The 22,259-nt window shown below is 35.7% G+C and overlaps 1 protein-coding gene across 1 annotated transcript in view; it reads right to left on the bottom strand.

Moving 5' to 3' along the window:
- Positions 1-21,409, bottom strand: part of LOC128247091 (uncharacterized) — a 477,753-nt gene extending 456,344 nt beyond the window's left edge. Inside the window, exon 1 of the mRNA XM_089348258.1 lies at positions 21,391-21,409. The gene's annotated coding sequence lies outside the window, so the exon portion shown is untranslated. The remainder of the gene's footprint in view (positions 1-21,390) is intronic.
- Between the last annotated feature and the right edge of the window lie 850 nt (positions 21,410-22,259).

Raw genomic sequence — 22,259 nt, 5'->3', positions numbered from 1 at the left:
TTAACAAGGGTACAGAAGGTAGTGTACAGAATGCATCTACCAGAACGTATTAAGAATGAATAGGTACCCTATTGTCTGGGTTTTCGCTGTTCTGCGTGCACCCTAGCCATGCTGGAGCACCGCCTTCGAGAATTTTTAATCGAAGGGAATTGATTCCAATTCTTTTTAAACCCTGGTACTTATGCAATTGTCCTTTTTACCGAACCACTAAGTTACGGGGACGTAAACATTCCAACAACGGTTGTCAAGCACTGTGGGCGGATAATACACATACAATGGTACACATACATACATATATCTTTATATATATATATATATATATATATATATATATATATATATATATATATATATATATATATATATATATATATATATATATATATATTACATGTACATACGACATGCTTCTTTCAGTTTGCGTCTACCAAGTTTTCGGTCCAATAAGGCTTGCGCTACATCACATAGACCTTCTCCACACTATTGACATGATCCCGAGACAAATTGAGACGGAATATTTGATGCAAGCCAATACGGGTTGCAGGTCCGGGAATGTGGGAGCGCACCAGTGGTCCATTGGAAAAGCAATGCTTTGTCATCAGCACCAACGGAGAAAACAAGTAATTCAAGGGTGGAGGGTTTTCAAAAAATACGCATTTCCCTCGTCGCTGAATTTTACTGAGTTGCCCAAAGCACAGCACAAGTGTAGTGAAAGGTCTGCAATATCTGGGGACGTATATGTTTATCAAGGGCTGGACTCATTAATCACCAGCGGAGCTACAAAACTGACTGCACAATGTTCTTAATGACAAATGAAGGTCTTCCTGGATCACAAGCGGACAGCCATCATGTGTGTGTGTGTGTGTGTGTGTGTGTATGTGTGTGTGTAAAGAGTTTCCAGGCTGTGATATTTCGTCCAGGGAAAGTCCTTTTATGACGTAGTGTTAAAAAACACTGTATACCTCGAAATAGGTGAACGAGAACGGTCGGTATCAATAGTTCGCTGTTATTTCAGCCCGTCGGTACCGTATACTCAAGTGACCCTCGAAATGAATCGCTGGTTTAAGGTATACGAGGAATGCGTAACATCTATGTGCTGATGTGTAAACAGTACCGCACAAGTAAACCAAAATTTAATTTTGAGTTACATGCAGTTCTAATAATATTTTTTTCTACTTACTCTAGGCATAAGGCACGAAATTTTGGAGGAAGGGGCCAGTCGATTAGATCGACTCCAGTACGCAACTGGTACTTAATTTATCGATCTCGAAAGGATGAAAGGCAAAGTCAACCTCGGCGGAATTTGAGCTCAGAACATAAAGACAGACGAAATACCGCTAAGCATTTCGCCCGGCGTGGTAACGTTTCTGCCAGCTCGCCGCCTTAAAATAATCCTTTCTACTCTAGGCACAAGGCCTGAAATTTAGGGGGAGGGTACGATCGATTACATCGACCTCAATGCTTTACTGGTACTTAATTTATCGACCCCCTGAAAGGGATGAAAGGCAAAGTCGACCTTGGCGGAATTTGAACTCACAACGTTGCGACAGGCGAAATACCACTAAGCATTTCGCCCGGCGTGTTAACGATTCTGCCAGCTCACCGCCCTTGTAGATCAAATAATATAAACGTTAGTGATTGACATTCTTGATGTATGTTTTACGTTTAACGCTTTCAGGTTGCTGAATTTCGTCCATGGAATGTTGCTTTAAAGACCTAAAGTGTTACAAAAAACACAGTGTGCATCAAAATCAGGTGAACGAGGACGGTAGATATTGATACTTAGCTGTTGTTTCAACTTTTCTCTCGATCGATCCGAATGTATGATATCTAAAAAGAAGTTACAATTAAAACTTTCTTGCATATTTTATTCACCTCTTATTTATTTAAGACCCCATGATTCTGTAATAACGTACGCTCACTTAACTACTGCTGACGGGGCGTGGTACTTCATTTTGCCAATTTGAAATGTCCTGTATGAAAAGATGGTGTCGTAAGACATATCCACCATATGGACAACGATAAAGCATATTATATCAACATATGTTAAATAAAAGAAAAAAAAAGAATGATAACAGTTTTTATAAAAGCATTGAAAAGGTAAGTCTTTATTCAACGTCAAACATTAAAGAAAACCTTGAGAAGGTCATTTAAATGGAATTTCCGATGACAAATTTTGATACGACGAAAATGTTTAGTGAGATTTCGTTGAACCGTTGATCACATGATTTGTCATTTTTTATTAATTCTTCTGACCAGGCGGGAAAAAATGAACAACCTCGCTAAAACAATGGACACAAACCTTTACACACACACACAAACATCCCCCCCCCGCCACATACACACAGAAGCACACACAGAGACATGAATACATGAATTTTAATGTTGATAATTTCGACATATATAAAAATATCAATACATGTATGTATACATGTATGTATGCATGAATGTATACATATATATACATACATACATACATATATATATGTATACACACACACACACACACACACACACACACACATATATATATATATATATATACCATATATCTGCAGATATGCACACCTACACATACACTCATATTTATAACACACACAAACACACACATGCGCACACAAACACACACATGCGCACACAAACACCTAACCACCACCACTCCACACACACACGCATACACACACACACACACACACACATATATACAAATCTGAAACCTTGTATCCTTATTAGATATCGTTTTATCCTAGGTTTACTGCGGTCGCTGGTTATAAAGTCATGGACGCCCAACGTTCATTTTGCAGCTCACTTGCGAACTTGAAAATACTGAGGTGTGTGTGTTCGTGTGTGTTCGTGTGTGTTCGTGTGTGTTCGTGTGTTCGTGTGTGTTCGTGTGTGTTCGTGTGTGTTCGTGTGTTCGTGTGTGTTCGTGTGTGTTCGTGTGTGTTCGTGTGTGTTCGTGTGTTCGTGTGTGTTCGTGTGTGTTCGTGTGTGTGTGTGTGTGTGTGTAGTGAATGGAAGCTAATGTCGGCCACGGAATCCTCTGTGGGTTCGCCTTTTGTTTGAGTCAATTAAACTGGCGATGGTAAAGAGATTCTTTTTATCTTAGTAGGACAATGGTGGTGCTGTAGTTTGAGACAAACTGTCTTGTTGACATTCGATTACGCACTTCCTTCTGCGTTACGAAGCAGCTATTGTTACGATGCATATTCATGTTCACACACACCCACACATACCTTCGCTCAAACATACGCACACTTCCATATCTACACATTTACATGCACACTTACACACCCGCGCGCGCACACTACCTCATATGTACGTATATACATAATTATATGTATATATATATATATACACAAATATTTCAATATCTATGTAATATATGTATTAAACATACACATACATGATAAAATCAAACATATGCTCACGTACACGCACATGCACGCATACAGAGGCACATATGGGGCACACACACACACACACACACACACACACACACACACAGAGGCAAACACACAGTCACAAGCGTACAAATGTATATGTGTATGCACTTCGTTGTGTATATTTGTGTATATATGTGTGTGTGAATGTATATTTGGGTATATGTTGCTTTCCTGTATGTGTATGTTCGTGCGTGTGTATCTATGTGTGTAACGGTATGTATGTATGTGTGTGCGTATGTGTGTTTGTAATTCGTCCACAAACCCCAAACCCTCGTCTGTATGTATAGACTAATGTAGACAGCTCGGCAAGAGACAATACAATGCAACGATGGCCGGGTTTAAACGAGGACGCGCCATTCTGCTATTCGGTTGTGGATTAAATTCTTTTGTGAATTTCAATCTTCGATGGAGGACAAAATTAATCCTTTCAATTAGTAAATTGTTTCCAGAAATATGTTATAGTGAGATGTGTGTATGCGTGTGTGGGTGTGTTATAAATATGAGCGTACGTGTACGTATGCATGTCTGTAGATATAAGGTATGTATATGTGCATGTACACATACATACATACATACATACATACATACATACATACATACATATATACATGCATACATGCATGAATACATACATGCATGCATACATACATGTATTGATATTTTTATATATGTCGAAATTATCAACGTTAAAATTCGTGTATTTGTGTCTCGTGTGTGTGTGTGTGTGTGTGTGTGTGTGTGTGTGTGTGTGTGTGTGTGTGTGTGTGTGTGTGTGTGTGTGTGTGTATCTGTGTGTGTGTGTGAAAAACAGTTTGTCAACAAGACAATTTGTCTGAAACCCGACACAGTATAGAAAATATTACATATGCATATATGCTAATATTCAGGTATATACACACGGTCATGAAGATACACACACACAAACACACACACACGTGCACGCACATACACACACACATATTTACAGACCGTAAAGTGCAATGCGCTGACCTGTTTTACAAAAGAACAAACGGTCAGTCTTCCACTTGTCGTTATTCAAAGCGGTCAAGGCGGCGAGCTGGCAGAAGCGTTAGCACGCTGGACGAAATGCTTAGCGGTATTTCCCCCGTTGCTACGTTCTGAGTTCAAATTCCTCCGAGGTCGACTTTGCCTTTTATCCTTTCGGGGTCGATAAATTAAGTAGCAGTGAAACGCTGGGGTTGATGCAATCGACTAATCCCCTCCTCGAAAATTTCAGGCCTTGTGCCTTTTGTTGAAAGGATTATGCTAATAAATCTTCTTTCTACAAACGCCACTCGACACTGGACTATCATGGCCGTTTTCTGCACTTTAATAAGCCAGAATGTTCAGTCAGCCAGGTGTATATAAAATATAACGGGATCGACCTGACCGTCAGATGTTGTTATACATCGCTAGTCACAATGCGCTTCGCATTGTTTCAGCTTTCGTATGATGCCAACCCACTGGCTAGAGGTAAGCAGGCTAACATTTTCACTCCGATCAGAAGGCTATTCCATCGCAGAGGGACCCATTTACGGCCCAGTGGACTGGAGCAACGTGAAATGAAGTGTTTTGCTCAAGAATACAACGCGCCGCTCGGTCCGGGAATCGAACCCAAGATATAGTGATCCTGAGTGCCACACCCTAACCGCCAGACCACGCACCTTTATGCAGATAAACTATATTACTCTTCAACAGGCCGATAAGGGTTCAACTCAGTGGTTCCCAACCTGGGGTCCGCAAAGGTGGTACGGGGTGGGGGTCCGTGAATTAAATTCAAAATTGCTTACCAACCACATGGCTCCGGGTTCAATCTCACTGCGTGACACCTTCGGTATGTGTCTTTTGCTATAGCCACGGGCCGACCAAAACCTAGTGTGGATTTGGCACACGGAAACTGAAAGAAGCTCGTCGTAATATATGTATATATATGTATATATATATTTATATATATATATATATATATATATATATATATGTGTGTGTGTGTGTGTGTGTGTGTGTGTGTGTGTGTGTGTGTGTGTGTGTGTATGTGTGTGTGTGTGTGTGTGTGTGTGCGCGCGTGTGCAAGTGTGTGTGAATGTTTGTGTGTCTGTTTCCCCACCCCACCCCACCATCGCTTGACAACCGATGGTGGTGTGTTTACGTCCCCGTAACTTAGTGGTTCGGCAAAGCTGACCGATAGAATAAGTACTAGGCTTACAAAGAATAAGTCCTGGGAGTCAATTTGTTCGACGAAAGGTGGTGCTCCAGCATGGCTGCAGTCAAATGACTGAAACAAATAAAAGAATAAAAAAGAATAATATATATATATACATATATATATATATATATATATATATAAAAGATATATATAAAACACATAAAAGATTTTTAAAAAACATGCAACGATATTCTCACAATACATAGACATAAAAACCTACTGCGTTCATAACGTCTGCATCCGTACGCACTCACACAAACATGTATAGGTACATGCTCATATACACACATACAGATATATGAATTTACGTACTCATACACATATCCACACACACACACACACACACACACACACACACACACACACATATATATATATATATTGATTCACTTCAACATTTAAATTCAATTTGTGTCAAAATATTTTCGTTGCTTTGAAACCGTTTACTGACAAAATTTCGTGCTGCACGAAATTTTGTCAGGGAACAGGTCGGGGTCTCAAAGTGACAAAAATATTTTGACACAAATTAAATTTAAATGTTGAAGTGAATCTAACGGTTTTTGTATGTTTTTAAATGGCTTATAAACTCCTTCCACGCTGCAATTGTTGTTGTTTCAGCACAACATCTCAGATCAAGTCACGTACTATGCAAGTACATTTCCGTAATATATATATATATATATATATATATATATATATATATATATATATATATATATATATATATATATAAGGAATAAGCATATTAAAAGGGGTCCGTGGAAAGACTCATTTAAGTGAAAGGTTTGGGAACCACTGGTTTAGCTATTCGAAACTTCGAAGTCACTGTCAATACTATAAAGAATAATAAATGTGTACTCTACGAAATGTACGTAATGTACTGACTAATCCTTCAGATTAATGTAAAATTGTTTTTATGGTAATCTAAAAACAAACATTAATATGTATGTAAAATATATCTGCTTTATAAACGAAAGGCATTTTATTAACAACACATTTTCACAAAAAAGAAAAGAAAGAGTAAAAAAAAAACATTGAGAGTGTAAAAGATTAAATCATTGAGAGAGAAAAAGTGCCTCACCAAGGAAACTATGAAAAGGGCCGAAAGGTGGTGGGGATTAAGTAGCAGAAGGTGGGGAGGGAGGAAATAACAGGTTGTACACTTCAGAACAAATGGCGAATTTAGCTACACTTTGTGGACATGACTGCACAGGCATTAGCTCGGAAAATGGCCGGCTGCACTCGGTGCAGCAGCCACCCTTACCACTCGGGGCTCATTTCTCAGACTGGCCGCAGATATCCCTATTTTGAAGAGAAAATCAGTCATGCAATTTCGGAGGAAACCTGAAGACTCGACAGCCTTCGGCAGAAACTGATAGCAGACGGTCAGGTTGCTGTATTAGTTTATCTCTCTTGCCTCTGCGTTACTGGCGGGTTTTGTGACCCATGAAATCCCAAATAATTCCTTGCAGAGCATATAACACCAAGTTATTGCGATTTGTTGTTCTCTGAAAACAGGATTCCAATTCCTCAGACTTAAAACTTCTTAGGGTATGGTTCCTTTAATTCAATTTTTCTCTGTTAGAATTTATTGGAAGATCCTGTCACCTGGAACCATCATGATACCATGGATTTGGCGTACCTTCTCTTATGATACAATGAATTCCTTTAAGGTGGCTTTTACAGAAGCAAGAAAGAAAAAGAGAATATGAACCTAATAGCTTATTTGTAGTGGTGGTAGTGGTGGTGGTGGTGGTGGTGGTGGTGGTGGTGGTGGTGGTGGTGGTGGTGGTGGTGGTGGTGGTGGTAATAGTGAGGCTGGTAGTAGTAGTAATGTTGATGATGATAGTGGTGATGGAGGCAGTGGTGGTGGTGGTGGTGCTGCTGCTGCTGCTATTGCTGGTGGTGGTGATGGTATTGATACTAGTGGTGGTGGTGGTGACGGCGGTGGTGCTGGTGGTGGTGGTTGTTTGTGTTAGTGTTGGTGTTAGTGTTGGAGGTAGTATTCGTTGTAGTGATAGTATTTTACATTAACGGTGGTGGTGGTGGTGGTGGTGGTGGTGGTGTTCGTGGTATGCGGTGTTATTTAGTCGCAGGTGTGATCTGGGAAAGATTTGACTACTCTTTCCAGTGGGTCAGTGAACCGTCTTGATCTTCCCCTGTTAATTCACCAACCGATTGTTTCAGACAAATTGACACCCACCGCCACCACCGTCGCCAAAATGGTTCTGAGTCGGTCAACATCTGTTTCCAAATCTTCAATGGCTGTTAGAAAGAAAACTGTAATCTATTAGCTAGTATAATTATTAGACACCAGGCTACAAGGGATTCCAAAGACCCAGTCTTCAGTAATAATAATATTCCTAGAGAAGGACATATACAGCTAGTGATTTCTCTTCATCACTTACAATCACACACACGAACACAAACACACACACATACACGCACACACACACACACACACACACACACTCACACACACACACACACACATATATATATATAATATATACACACACACATACTGTTGTAGTGAAAATGGTACTCCCCTTCCCACGGGACAGAGTGGTATGATAGCCACTGTAAAGTCAAATAGCCAGTCGTTGTAGGTCAGTAGTAGTACAGTCGTTGTAGGAGTTCTCAGTTGGAGTCGGTGTCAGTTACGGGATATATACGAGTTCGAGTTACCGTCAAGGAAGGCACTTCAAAGTCCATTGTCTTGCAGAGTTATCAACGATAGCACGATGGACGAGTCAAAGATAATAAGACACGGAATACCGCCACAACATAATAGTGGTGACAAGAATATTACAGTGCCGACGATTAAAATACAAGTGGACAACGATCCACATTGCAACACACACACACACACACACACACACACACACACACACACACACACACATATATATGTTTGCATTTATGTCAAGTTATATGTAAAAGCATATAATAAAAGCAATATATATTTGCCGCAGGAAAATTAAGTCTCAGAATTTTTGGGTGTAGGAAAGTTCGCCGCATAGGAAATTCTGCCGCAAGACAAAAGATGAATTACTCCACTTGGTATATATTTGTTTGAACCACTAAGAAGGGCTAAAGCAATTTCTTAACCTATTTAAAATTTCTTTATTCATTCGACAATATTTTTTGTGGAGCAAAACCGTTTGTGGCAAACTTTCCGGATATGATATACACATATATATATATATATATATATATATATATATATATATATATATATATATATATATATATGTATGTATGTATGTATGTATGTATGTATATATATATACATATATATATATACATACATACATACATATATATATATATATATATATATATATATATATATATATATATATATATATATATATATATATATATATATATATATAACTTCAAATCTCAGTGTTTGAATATTTCATTTATATATATATATATATATATATATATATATATATATATATATATATATATATATATATATATATATATATATATATATATATATAATATATATATATATATATATATATATATATATATATATATATATATATATATATATATATATAGCTACTTACCACACAGCTACTCCCGCGCCTATATATATGGAGTCTAGCTGATCGAATCAAGTCTGGCACTTATTTGAGTCTGGTACTAATTATATTATTGATCTTTATTTATTAACAAACCACTCAGTAGCGAGATGGAATGACACACAATATAAACAACAGATGCAGATGCACATAAGCACATCCACATACACTCACACACATATGCGTAAATACACAATCACAAACATAGATCATATATACTACGTAAGTATGTATGTATATATGTACATTATTTACATTATTTATTATTGACGGATATTTGTCCTCATCTTGTTTGTTCTTAACACAACATTTCGGCTGATATACCCTCCAGCCTTCATCAGGTGACTTGGGGAAATTTCGAACCTGGGTTCTCATTCCTAAGGTATTCTTCGATGTTGTTGTTGTTGTTATTATTATTATTATTATTATTCAGTAGTTTTATTTTTATAACGTGCTTTCACTTCACTACCGAGCGCAGCTCTGTGCGCCTTGGGTATGTGCTGTGGTTTGCTGTGGTGCTCTTATGTTTACTGTATTGAAAGTGTTTTGCGTAGAATGTGTGCAGTACCCATATTATTATTATTATTATTATTATTATTATTATTATTATTATTATTATTATTATTATTATTCAGGTCACTGCCTGGAATCGAACTCAGAATCTTAGGGTTAGTAGCCCGCCCTCTTAACCACTACGCCATATGCCCGTGGGCAGTAGCATGTATATATGTATGTATGTATGAATGTATGTATGTATGTATGTATGTATGTATAGAAATTTTAAATGGGTTAAGAAATTAAAATACCCCTTCTTATTGGTTGAAACGATTATATACCAAGGGGAGCAATTCATCTTTTGTTTTCTGGCAAAATTTCCTATGTGAGGAAAAATCCTGAGGTGAATTTTCCTGCGGCACAAACGTTTGTGGCAAACTTTCCCGATACGACAAAATACTGTGTTCCTGGCAGCAATTACTAGGAATGTGTTTGATGATGTGTAAATTGGTTTGTCCAACAATATTACATCGTATTTAAGCAATGTGTTCGTGGACGGTTTGTGGATTGGATGTGGGTCTAATCAAACAGCAATAATTCCTGAAATATGAATATACACCCAGTACTTAATTTTCTATCTTCGATCGCATTGTTTACATGGACATATTCGTATACGAAATGTTGTAATTTGTTTGCTGGCTCTTAACATAGAAAGTCTGTAAAGATAACTTAAAACAATTTAAAATTAAAGTGAAGATTTTACTCAATACTTTTAGTAGAGTACACACTTACCAACTTTTACAAGGAAAACGATAACAGTGACTTCGAACTTTTGGCTTACTCGTCTTCACGAGACAGTTTGATGAAAAAGAACAGGCCAAAAGTTCACAAATGAATGTCTGTACTCTTTTACTTGTTTCGGTCATTTGACTGTGGCCATGCTGGAGCACCGCCTTTTTCAGTCGAGCTAATCGACCCCAGGACTTATTCTTTGTAAGCCTAGTACTTATTCTATCGGTCTCTTTAGCCGAACCACTAAGTTACGGGGACGTAAACACACCAGCATCGGTTGTCAAGCGATGTTGGGGGACAAACACAGACACACAAACATATACACACACATACATATATATACTTATACATATATACGACGGGCTTCTTCCAGTTTCCGTCTACCAAATCCACTCACAAGACTTTGGTCGGCCGGAGGCTATAGTAGAAGACACTTGCCCAAGGTGCCACGCAGTAGGACTGAACCCGGAGCCATGTGGTTGGTAAGCAAGCTACTTACCACACAGTCACTCCTACGCTTGTTTACCACCACAGGTTAGCGCCAAGGATCAGAATCTTAGTTTCGCAAACCCAAAATGTATTTGGTTGCCTTACATTATTAAATTCCATATTTATTGACAGACAACTTTGAATATCATTCATATATGCATACCATATCATATTATATCACATGATATACTTAAAGTACTTTACAAATTCTATATAACGTTATCGATCAATATAAATGTGTGTATATGTATGCATATATATATATATGTGTGTATATATATATATATATATATATATATATCTATATATATATATATATATATATATACATATATATATATATATATATATATATATATATATATATATATATATATATATATATATATATACATATATATATATATATATATATATATATATATATATATATATGTGTGTGTGTGTGTGTGTGTGTGTGTGTGTGTGTGTGTGTATGTATGTATATGTATACTACTTCACATATTTGTATATAATATAGATCAATACACACACACAAGCATAATATTTGTATGGACGTATATATATATATTATATGTACTCGCGGGTGTATGATTGTGTGTACATGTGTTTGCATGCCTCTGTTGTGTGTGTGTGTGTGTGTGTGTGTGTGTGTGTGTGTGTGTGTGTGTGTGTGTGTGTGTGTGTGTGTGTGTGTGTTTACGTGTGTGTACGTGTGTGATATTTTGCTTTCAGCGCCAATTAGTCGTAACACATTGGCAGAATCATATATCAACATTTTGTTATTATTAAAAAAAAAATACCTCCCTCCCCACGGCACATGTTCACCCACCCACCACACACAGATTATCTCGCCTTCTCTCTTCCTATCAAGCCCCCTTATTCCACCAACACCCCATCTCCTCGTCATCATCATAGTCGTCATCGTCATCATGAATATTATCATATTTGTCGCCGTGTTTGCTATTTTTGTCAACATTCTTGGACGCCATCTTTTTTAAATTTTTTTCTTTATTTTATTTATTTTTCTTCATTTTTTTTTTAACAAAATCTCACTGGGACCATAACTCACGCATTCGTACATGATAATATATTATTACAATTTACATAGTTTAGTAAAGAGCATGCAATGAAAATGGATGAATCAACAAATGTAATTAGCGGGAATGAAATAAAGGTTTTATGCCGCGCCTCTTTGCATTGTTAGCTTTCTTTTCAATGACTTTTATGCCCACTTCCGGTAATACTGTCTGAGAAAACAACATAGCGTCGCCATTGCGTCTGATTACACATTTGTAATAGGTTTATGTCGTCCATGTTGCAAAACGGCAAAAACAAAACAAAGGTGAGCGTAATAATAATAATAATAATAATAATAATAATAATAATAATAATAATAATAATAATAATAATAATGAGAAGAAGAATGATAATAATAATTGGTGTAAAACTATATGAAATATTCGATCGAAGATGAAATAATTAAATAAATTATTATTCACTTTCATTTAACATGCCTAAGAATCTTTCATCGCATTTTAGAAGTGACAAAAAAAAATATACGCATTCTGTCTTCTTGCGCTAGTAAGTTATTTTTCTAGTTTCTTGTTTAGCGCCATGTATGAAAGAAAGATGAACAAATGGCACTCCGTTGATTACAGCAAGGAGCGTTCCAGATGATCCAATCAACAAAACAGCCTCATTGTGAAATTAACATGCAAGTGGCTGAGTACTCCACAGACATGCGTACCCTTAATGTAGTTCTCGGCGAGATTTAGCGTGACATAAAATGTATCAACACAGACCTTATGAATTACAGGTACAAATCATTTTTACCAATTGAGTGGACTGGAGCAACGTGGAGTAAAGTGTCTTGCTCAAAGACACTCAACGCCGCCAGGAATCGAACTCACAGCCCTACGATCGGAAGCGAATACTTTAGCTACTGAATCAAGTGTCTTCTTTGCAAGTGAATACAATATGGCTGACAGCATACTGGAATAAAGTATGAAACCATAAATTTATCCCAAGGAAACTGTTATACGAGTGTTGTATATTTTGGTCAGAGCCATTGCCATACAAGAAGCAAAACATGTATTTTTGGCTATGATGTTTTGTGATAAACATCGGCCACCAGGGTACTGCTTCACAGCTATGTTTTTGTTGTCATCTACTCATTGCAAAACAGATGATAGATGGATGAAAGTTGAACATTCCTTTCATCTTTTAGGAGAATTTTCATTTAGATACTTACATAAATGTTTCTTAAAGGCAAACTAGTCGACAAATAGTGTAAGACAGTTGTAGACTTTGTATGTTGGAGAAAGAGGTATAATGAAATTATGAAAGAGGTATAATGAAATAATGAAAGAGGTATAATGAAATAATGAAATATTTAAGATAAGACTCGTGTCTACCTTTATAGCTGCCGAGATACCGGAAGTAATATTTCGTAAGTTTGTGCTGACAGACTCAGATATTTTAGTTTGTTTTGAATATTTTATCATTGGTAACAATTATTGTGCCTAACAGGCTTATGCTTGTGTATATGTGTGTGCGTGTGTGTGCACGTGCATGTGTGTGCGCGTGCGTGTGCGTGTGTGTGTGTGTGTGTGTGTGTGTGTGTGTGTGTGTGTGTGTGTGTGTGTGTGTGTATGAGTGTGTGTGTACGTGTATGTGTGTGTGTCTCACTTAATAAACACAGGATTTAAACATTGTAAGTTTTACGCTCGGATATTACAATTATCCGGCGGGCTTGTATATAGTGCTTAGTACTATTCTATAATCGCTCAGATTCAAAAATGAATATGGATGCTCTTTGAGAAAAAGCAGGAAAATGCAAGAAAAAAAGTAAAAATAAGCAATGAGAGAAACGAGAAACTAAGGTAACCATGCATACTCGGTCAAGTGGGAAAGTATCTAGATTACTGAAATTACATTTTGGAATAGATGCCTGGTGTGACCTACGTGTAATGATACTTTTCATGCTGTGGCAGCAACTGTAAGAAACTTGCATGAAACGTCTATGAAAGATTTTCTTATACCGATGGCTATCCGGGAAATGCTTATCAAGGCCAGCCTATATTTGTCTTAATAGCCTAGGAGAAGGGAGTGTAAATTCATATAGCCTTCTCAAGTCTATTTTTAGGCTTCATTTTTTTATATGGTCGAAGTATAAATTATTCTATCTTCAAAGGCACTGTTAACCAGGGTGCTATTATAGTATTATAATATAGCCTTATAGAATATTTCCTTAAAAGAGGATATTAGACATCTTATTACTAATATTAACTGCAAAGTTTTAAAAGACGATAGAAATGGTGACATGAATATTTTTACATATATGTAAGTTTTTCGTTAGTTTTATGGTAGGTTGAGTTAGAATATCAGAAAAGGTCAAGGTTGCTGTGATACTGAGACATAATTTGCTAAAGGTAGACACGAGTCTTATCTTAAACGTATCGATGGAATGGGTATCACAGCCGAGGGATATGCCTAACCCGTCATCACGGTATAGGCCGATATTACTGAAAGATATCTAAACTAGAGATCTGCTTGATCACATACGTCTGCATTGTCATACGAACCCTTCGATACATCGAACAGTTCTTCTGGTTTAGATTTTTTTTAACCGTTACTAAATAGGAGGAATTTTCTCATGTATAAGTATTTTACAAAAATGTATGAAGTAACTCTTCGGTTGAGTATTAAACTCGACATGAAAACACAACATTAATATTTGGATGTATATATAGATATTTAGACACATATCTATATATATAAATACATATATATATATGCATACATACATATATATAATATATATATATATATATATATATATATATATATATATATATATATATATATATATACATATATATATATATATATATATATATATATATATATATATATATATATATATATATATATATATATATATATATATATATATATATATATATATATATATATATATACACGCACACACGTTGTTTAGTTTCACCCCAGAAAAATTATCTAACGGAGCTATGATTCAGGAGGTTGCAAATGGCAACGGAGGGATTTTTACAAACCTAAAAGGTTGATTGACTGCTGGAAATATTATCAAACAATCGATTAGTTAATTGGTTAAATAGTTAACCATCTGACAAATAAATGATGCAAAAATGAGACAGAACCAGTGCGTGTGTTTATTACTTGCATATTGACCCTCCCTAGATACTGCATTATATAGATGGACATAGACACTGATGTGTGTTTATGTATATATGTATGTATTTATGCGTGCGTCTGTATATATATGTGTTTGAGTGTGTGTGCGTGTGTGTGCGTATGTGTGCGCGTATGTGTGTGTGTGTGTGTGTGTGTGTGTGTGTGTGTGTGTGTGTGTGCGTATGTGTGTGCGTATGTGTGTGCGTGCGTGTGTGTATGCGTGTGTGTCTGTGTGTGTGTGTGTGTGTGTGTGTGTGTGTGTGTATGCGTGTGTGTGTGTGTGTGTGAAGCCCGTAGGATGCTAGATCACGTAAAATTCGTGGTATTCGGCCTCTATCTGCTGAAATCTCTCTGAAAACGAGCAAGAAGTTTCACAGAAGCATCCACTTGAAGCTCCAAGTTCTACTCGAATCTTCGGAAGAGCAAAACCAACAAAAACAGCAAACAACAACAAAATCCCTGTTAATCACATCCGAAACATAAATAGGTTACAGCCACAAAATAATTAAAGAAGAAAAAAGAAATACGAAAAACGTAACAAAAGCGACATTAAATAGAACAGGTTAAGGTGAGAAATGAGGAAAGCTTACTCTAAATTTCTTCTTCCATCATTTACAAAGGTGTAACGTTAAGAAGTTTGATTCGCAAGCACGTCGTTCTTCGTTCGATCCCACTTTCTGGTAATCTGTAGAAGGTAGTTAGAAACTTTAAGGAGAGTAGAACGACAGAAAATCTTCAGAGAAGGAACCCATCCCATTTCGTGCAAGTGTGTTGGCCCTTAAGTTCTTACACTCTAAAGAAACGGAGCCGTATCCTTGAATGCCTGTTGAATGCCTCTTAGTTGTTACATTCTGTCCTACTGTCTGTATTGCAATCTGCGCCTGTCTAGGTGCTTTAGGTACCCCAGAGTGAAGGTAATTTGGATGTCATAACCATTTCGGTCTGCAACGCCAGTTGACCATAGAGTAGATTATACCTTTTGAAATTCAATTTCCTTTTTGAACAGATTCGGTTGGAACTTTTCTCAGCCGCTTCTGTTTATTGCCTTAACAGTTTTGATTCTTTTTTCCAGAGACTGAAACCTGTTTCATAAGATCGTTGGTAGATTTGCCCACAAAAGCCTTCGTTACCACCTCTATGACGAGGACTTTGGATTAGAAACAGGATTCTGTCAACTTGATGCTTTCAACTATAGAAACTGATCGCCAAAGACCTTGCGAATAAAAGTTGACAGACGCAAAGCAATACAGAATCCCATCAAGGCGGAGAGCAGCTGGCAAAATCGTTATCGCACCAGACAAAATGTTTAGCAGTATTTCGTCCGTCTTTACGTTCTGAATTCAAATTCCGCCGAGGTTGACTTTGTCTTTCATCCTTTTGGGGTCGTTAAAATAAATGCCAGTTGAGCACTGGGGTTGATGTAATCAACAATGCTCCCTCTCCCGAACTCATTCGTTTTGTGCCAAAATTTGAAGCCAACATAGAATTCCACCGGATAGATTGTATTGGACACGTGTGATGGATTTAATCCATCATTTGATTTAATAACACTATCCGGGGCGTGTTCAGACATACTCCACTCTCGTGTAAAACCCTCAACACTTCACTTCCTTTCACACACTAGTCTTGAGGAGTATCACATGAGTTGAGTAAGCAAAATATATTTAAGCAAACATATTATCATTGGACCGTAGAGAACATGCGATAGACACTGAAACAGTCTTTCATTAAGACAAGTCTTTCATTAAGACAAATCTTTCATTAAGACAAGTCTTTCATATTGATAAAAAGAGCAAATAACAGATGAATAATATAGGAAGAGAAGAGATCACCAGATATAATTTCAGAAAAGGTATAGACATTAATATTATGAAACTTCTACCACAACAACTCACAAAAAGAAAACTGCTCTACAACAATTTTCATCGTATTCAAAGCAGAATCTTTGCGTATGTGTAAATGGTCCTATTTTACTTAATTTAAGACGATTTCTAAAAGTAGAGAGAAGCAATGCAACAAAGTGTTTTCATAAAAAATTATAATATAATTATAATTTTTTCTGCTACATATAGACTTATTCTTTGCCAAAACAATACAATTCTCGTTTGTTTATATGTATATATATATATATATATATATATATATATATATATATATATATATATATATATATATATACTCAAACACATACGTAACGCGCATATACACATACAAGCACACATATACAAAACTTGTGCTAAAACACATTTAACTGGAATGAATTACTTAGAAGAGCATAAAGCAATGCTGGAAGAAATATAGGTGAGTTCAGTCATAATTAACACGTACCTGCGCGTACACTCGGACGTAGGAAGACATATCACTGCGGAGATAAGCATGGGAAAAATGTCCCTCCAACATAAATGTGTAAAAATACTTCATTGCACAATGATTGACTTCATTGGACTGTAAGACCCACGCGGTTTTACATCGATACGCTCCTCAGCTATGGACATCGAATCAGTCGTTCATAGTCTACTAAGAAGTATCGTTCTTTTAAATAAAAAAGGACAAAATACACACAAATAATAAAGGATTGGAAATGATCGTCAAATATAATTCCGAAAATGGCAGACATTTTTTCTTCAATGGATCCCATTACTATTGTCGCAAAGGTTGATGCGACATTGGTTCCCATTGCTGTGCCTAGTATTTGAATATAATGCTGGTTATCAATTTATATATTCTGACTGTATCAAGGAACTTTTGCAAAAGTTTATGTATGTGCAGTGAAGAATTTCACTGGAAAAGAAGATATAAGATTGCCAGGTTTTTGTCTCTCTCACCAAGGTCAGCGGCTATCGAACGCCGACGAAGGGAAATAACCCTGAAATCCGGATCCGTTCGTGCTGCAGATGTTGGTGAGAGGGATAACTTCCCTTGGCAAACAGGACACAGTCGTGTGTCGATAAGCCAGCTGGAGGAGATGTCCTCCTGGGGCTAAAAGCAACAGTAACATCCACCCCTAGGGGTCAGCCACACTTAAGTGGCAATATACTACACTTTATCGTGCAGTTACTGTTAATACTTCATTTAGAGAATTAACATTGCTTGTTTTCACCTTTTCGATATCAGTGAAGAATTTCACTGGAAAAGAAGATATAAGATTGCCAGGTTTTTGTCTCTCTCACCAAGGTCAGCGGCTATCGAACGCCGACGAAGGGAAATAACCCTGAAATCCGGATCCGTTCGTGCTGCAGATGTTGGTGAGAGGGATAACTTCCCTTGGCAAACAGGACACAGTCGTGTGTCGATAAGCCAGCTGGAGGAGATGTCCTCCTGGGGCTAAAAGCAACAGTAACATCCACCCCTAGGGGTCAGCCACACTTAAGTGGCAATATACTACACATATATATATATATATATATATATATATATATCTTATAGTAAAAATGGATACATAAGGGTGGAAAATCACAGGAATAATACCATATGTCCAACGCAAGATACAATATGTGTGTTCAATTCCTTCAAGAATCAATAAATGAATTTATAGTATTCAGTCTCTAAAGTGTCTAAAAGGTACGGTAAAAAGACAAGCAAATACAACAATAAAAACTTTAGAAATATCATGAATGTTCAAAATATTTATTAAAAAAATATTTATAAATATGCATGATTTCTAAGTTGTATAAAAATATGACAATTAAAGTTAAAACATTACGATATGTAAACGTACATTATGATATAACATATAATGGATTAATATATACGGTATGATGAAGTTATAAATTTACATGTATCATATTAAAAACGTGTACATTAGGACAGGATTAAAAAAAAAACCTATAATATAAAAATTAAGTTAAAAGTATACATCTACGGACCGTTTCTGAGATGTGTCTATTAATATGGTGTTGTACTCATATTAGAGATTAGACACTCCCTTCATCAGGATGTTTGTTTTACATATAGAGAGGAAGGAAAAAAATATAGAGAACATAAAAAGTTTAGAGTGATATAATACAATATACAAGTAAAACAACTGGACACAACACCTTACATCACGGCTACAGAGACTGAATACTATAAATTCATTTATTGATTCTTGAAGGAATTGAACACACATATTGTATCTTGCGTTGGACATATGGTATTATTCCTGTGATTTTCCACCCTTATGCATCCATTTTTACTATAAGATGAATTCTAGCTCATGCTGAGCACTTCAACTCTAGCCCGTCTTTATGTATTGTTATATTAACAATACATAATTATACAAAAATTACAGTTTATATATATATATATATATATATATATATATATATATATATATATATATATATATATATATATATATATATATATATGTACATACACGTGTGTGTTTGAACATACATATTATTTATGTTGACTAGAGGTTCAAGTTTCGTTTGTTCAAAGAGCTGTGGGTCGAAACTGTAAGATCACATCAGTATAAACTTGATAATAAATTTTATTCTACTTTCAATATTGAGTACTCCCAACCAAACAGAAATTGTTCCATTGTTATTCTTAAACTTGCTTTAAAGTAACAGCATCGAGTAAAACCACATTCACACATACGTATACACACACATACACACTCATACATACACACGTATGATGTAATATTTATTCACTATTTGTGGATAAGTTGCAAATAAATTTACATGCACTTGTTAAATGAACATACATTTAGCTTCACTATATAAACAAACACTCGGGCTAAATGACGCGTACGTTTCTTTCTTACTTGCTCTTTCTCATTCTTTTTTCCTTTAATCCATCTCTCCTCAGTCTCTCTCTCTTTCTCTCTCTCATTCGTTCTCCCTCTCTCTCTCTCTCTCTCTCCCGCTCTCTCTTACTCTCTCTGCAGAACTAACTGAAAAACATGCATTAGTTTCGCCTGGTCACTTCCAGCTCATCATTTATTTAAAATTGAATTTGGTCATCATCAATACTAAAATAATCTAAAATAATACACACACAGACACACAGACACACACATATGGATAGATACATAGATAGTTGTATTAAGTATATATATATATATATATATATATATATATATATATATATATATATATATATATATATATATATATATATATATATATATATATATATATGTATATATATATATAAACATACATGCATATATATGTCTGTCTGTATGTATGTATGTATGTATGTATCTAATTGCATAAATTAAGTACGAGTTTATATATGCATATATATATGTATATGCACATTTGAATACATACACATGTATATACGTGTGGTGTGGTTGTGGAATGGTGTGTGTGTGTGTGTGTGTGTGTGTGTGTGTGTGTGTGTGTGTGTGTGTGTGTGCGTGTGTGCGTGTGTGTGCGTGTGTGTGTGTGCACATATATCATTTACCAATGGTCCTTCTGAAGAGGTTGTTCAGTGTTTCTCACATGAAGATATACCCATATCAAGCATCGTGTGATTTGATAATTATTTTGTTCTTTTGCTCGTTATGTACACTTGTTTATATAATATACATTATAACAGCGATAATAAATACAATATATAACATGCATTCATTATAATATGAACGATCCAACGCACTTTTGAATCAGCTGTTAAAATTATTAACGTTTACTTCCTGTAATATATATGTAACATCTCGTGTGAATGAAATTTCTTTCATCTAAGATTGTCCGCCTTCCCTCTATAATTACATATACGTATACATATACATGCACACACACACACACACACACACACACACACACACACACACGCACATACACACACACACACACACATATACATGAGAATTTGTTTTTGAAAAATACACTTGAATTTGAAAAACGTGTAGTTGATTTTAAATAGATTTATTCACATACATACCAAGCTAGTTTCAACAATTTTTTTGTTTATCAATGGTACAAATGTATATGAAGCAGAGCGATTTTAACGGTATTTAAAATTATGAAGTAGAAATCGAACAAACATGTTTAAACGATCGAATGTTCACATAAAATTCTATGAGTTTCACAGGGATAGATAATATCAAAGTAAATGTTCGGCGAAGATTATAATAAATGTATGTTAGTAAACGGTCGATGATATTGAGTTAGAACAAAAGAAAATGAATGAGTAAAAAAAGTTTTTTTACAGTTTCTGTCATTTTGCGTGTAGTTCTTTTTCCCGTCGTATACTGAGCTTTCGCCTTTAACGAAGTTTTTTGAGAATCAGAGAATATATTGTGTATATGTATGTTTTTCACAAGAAAAAGATCTAATTTTTGATTCGTTATAATTTTGATGACGTCTTATAATTTCTGGTGGATGTTTTTGGTAAAAAAAAAAGGTTGTTTTGGCATTAGTGTTTTAGTTGATGGTTGATTGGTCGGTAGTAGGTTTTGTGACATCACTTTATCTTTGTTTTGATCAAGTTTGGCGTTCTATACATGTGTGTGTGTATGTATGTATGTACGCATGTATATGTATATATATATATATATATATATATATATATATATATATATATATATATATATATATACATATATATAGAGAGAGAGAGAGGGAGAGAGAGAGAGAGAGAGAGAGAGAGAGAGAGAGAGAGATAGAGAGTTAAAATTTATGGAAAAACAAAAGGCGAAGACAGGTGTATAAACAACAGGCAGATGTATTTGCTTGATGCACGAGAAAATGAAGTCTTTTACGTTTCGGGCCTACACTCTTCAACAGAAAGGAATAAGAGAAAATAAACGCACATACATACATACATACATAATATACATATAGCTATGATTGACCGTTGACCGAGCACTATTCAATTTTTTTTCTCCGTGTTTTTCTCCTTGTCTCCGTATTCTTTCTGTTGAAGAGCGTAGCTCGAAACGTTAAAGACTTTCCGTATTCCCGAGCGTCAGACTAATACATCCTTTTGTTGTTTACACCACCTGTCCTCGTCTGTTGTTGTTTTTTCGTACATTCTCCCATATATATATATATATATATATATATATATATATATATA

Source organism: Octopus bimaculoides, chromosome 2 (assembly GCF_046866305.1).
Source record: "Octopus bimaculoides isolate indiv1 chromosome 2, ASM4686630v1, whole genome shotgun sequence".
Taxonomy (NCBI): Eukaryota; Metazoa; Mollusca; class Cephalopoda; order Octopoda; family Octopodidae; genus Octopus; species Octopus bimaculoides.
This window is presented reverse-complemented; position numbering and strand designations above follow the sequence as displayed.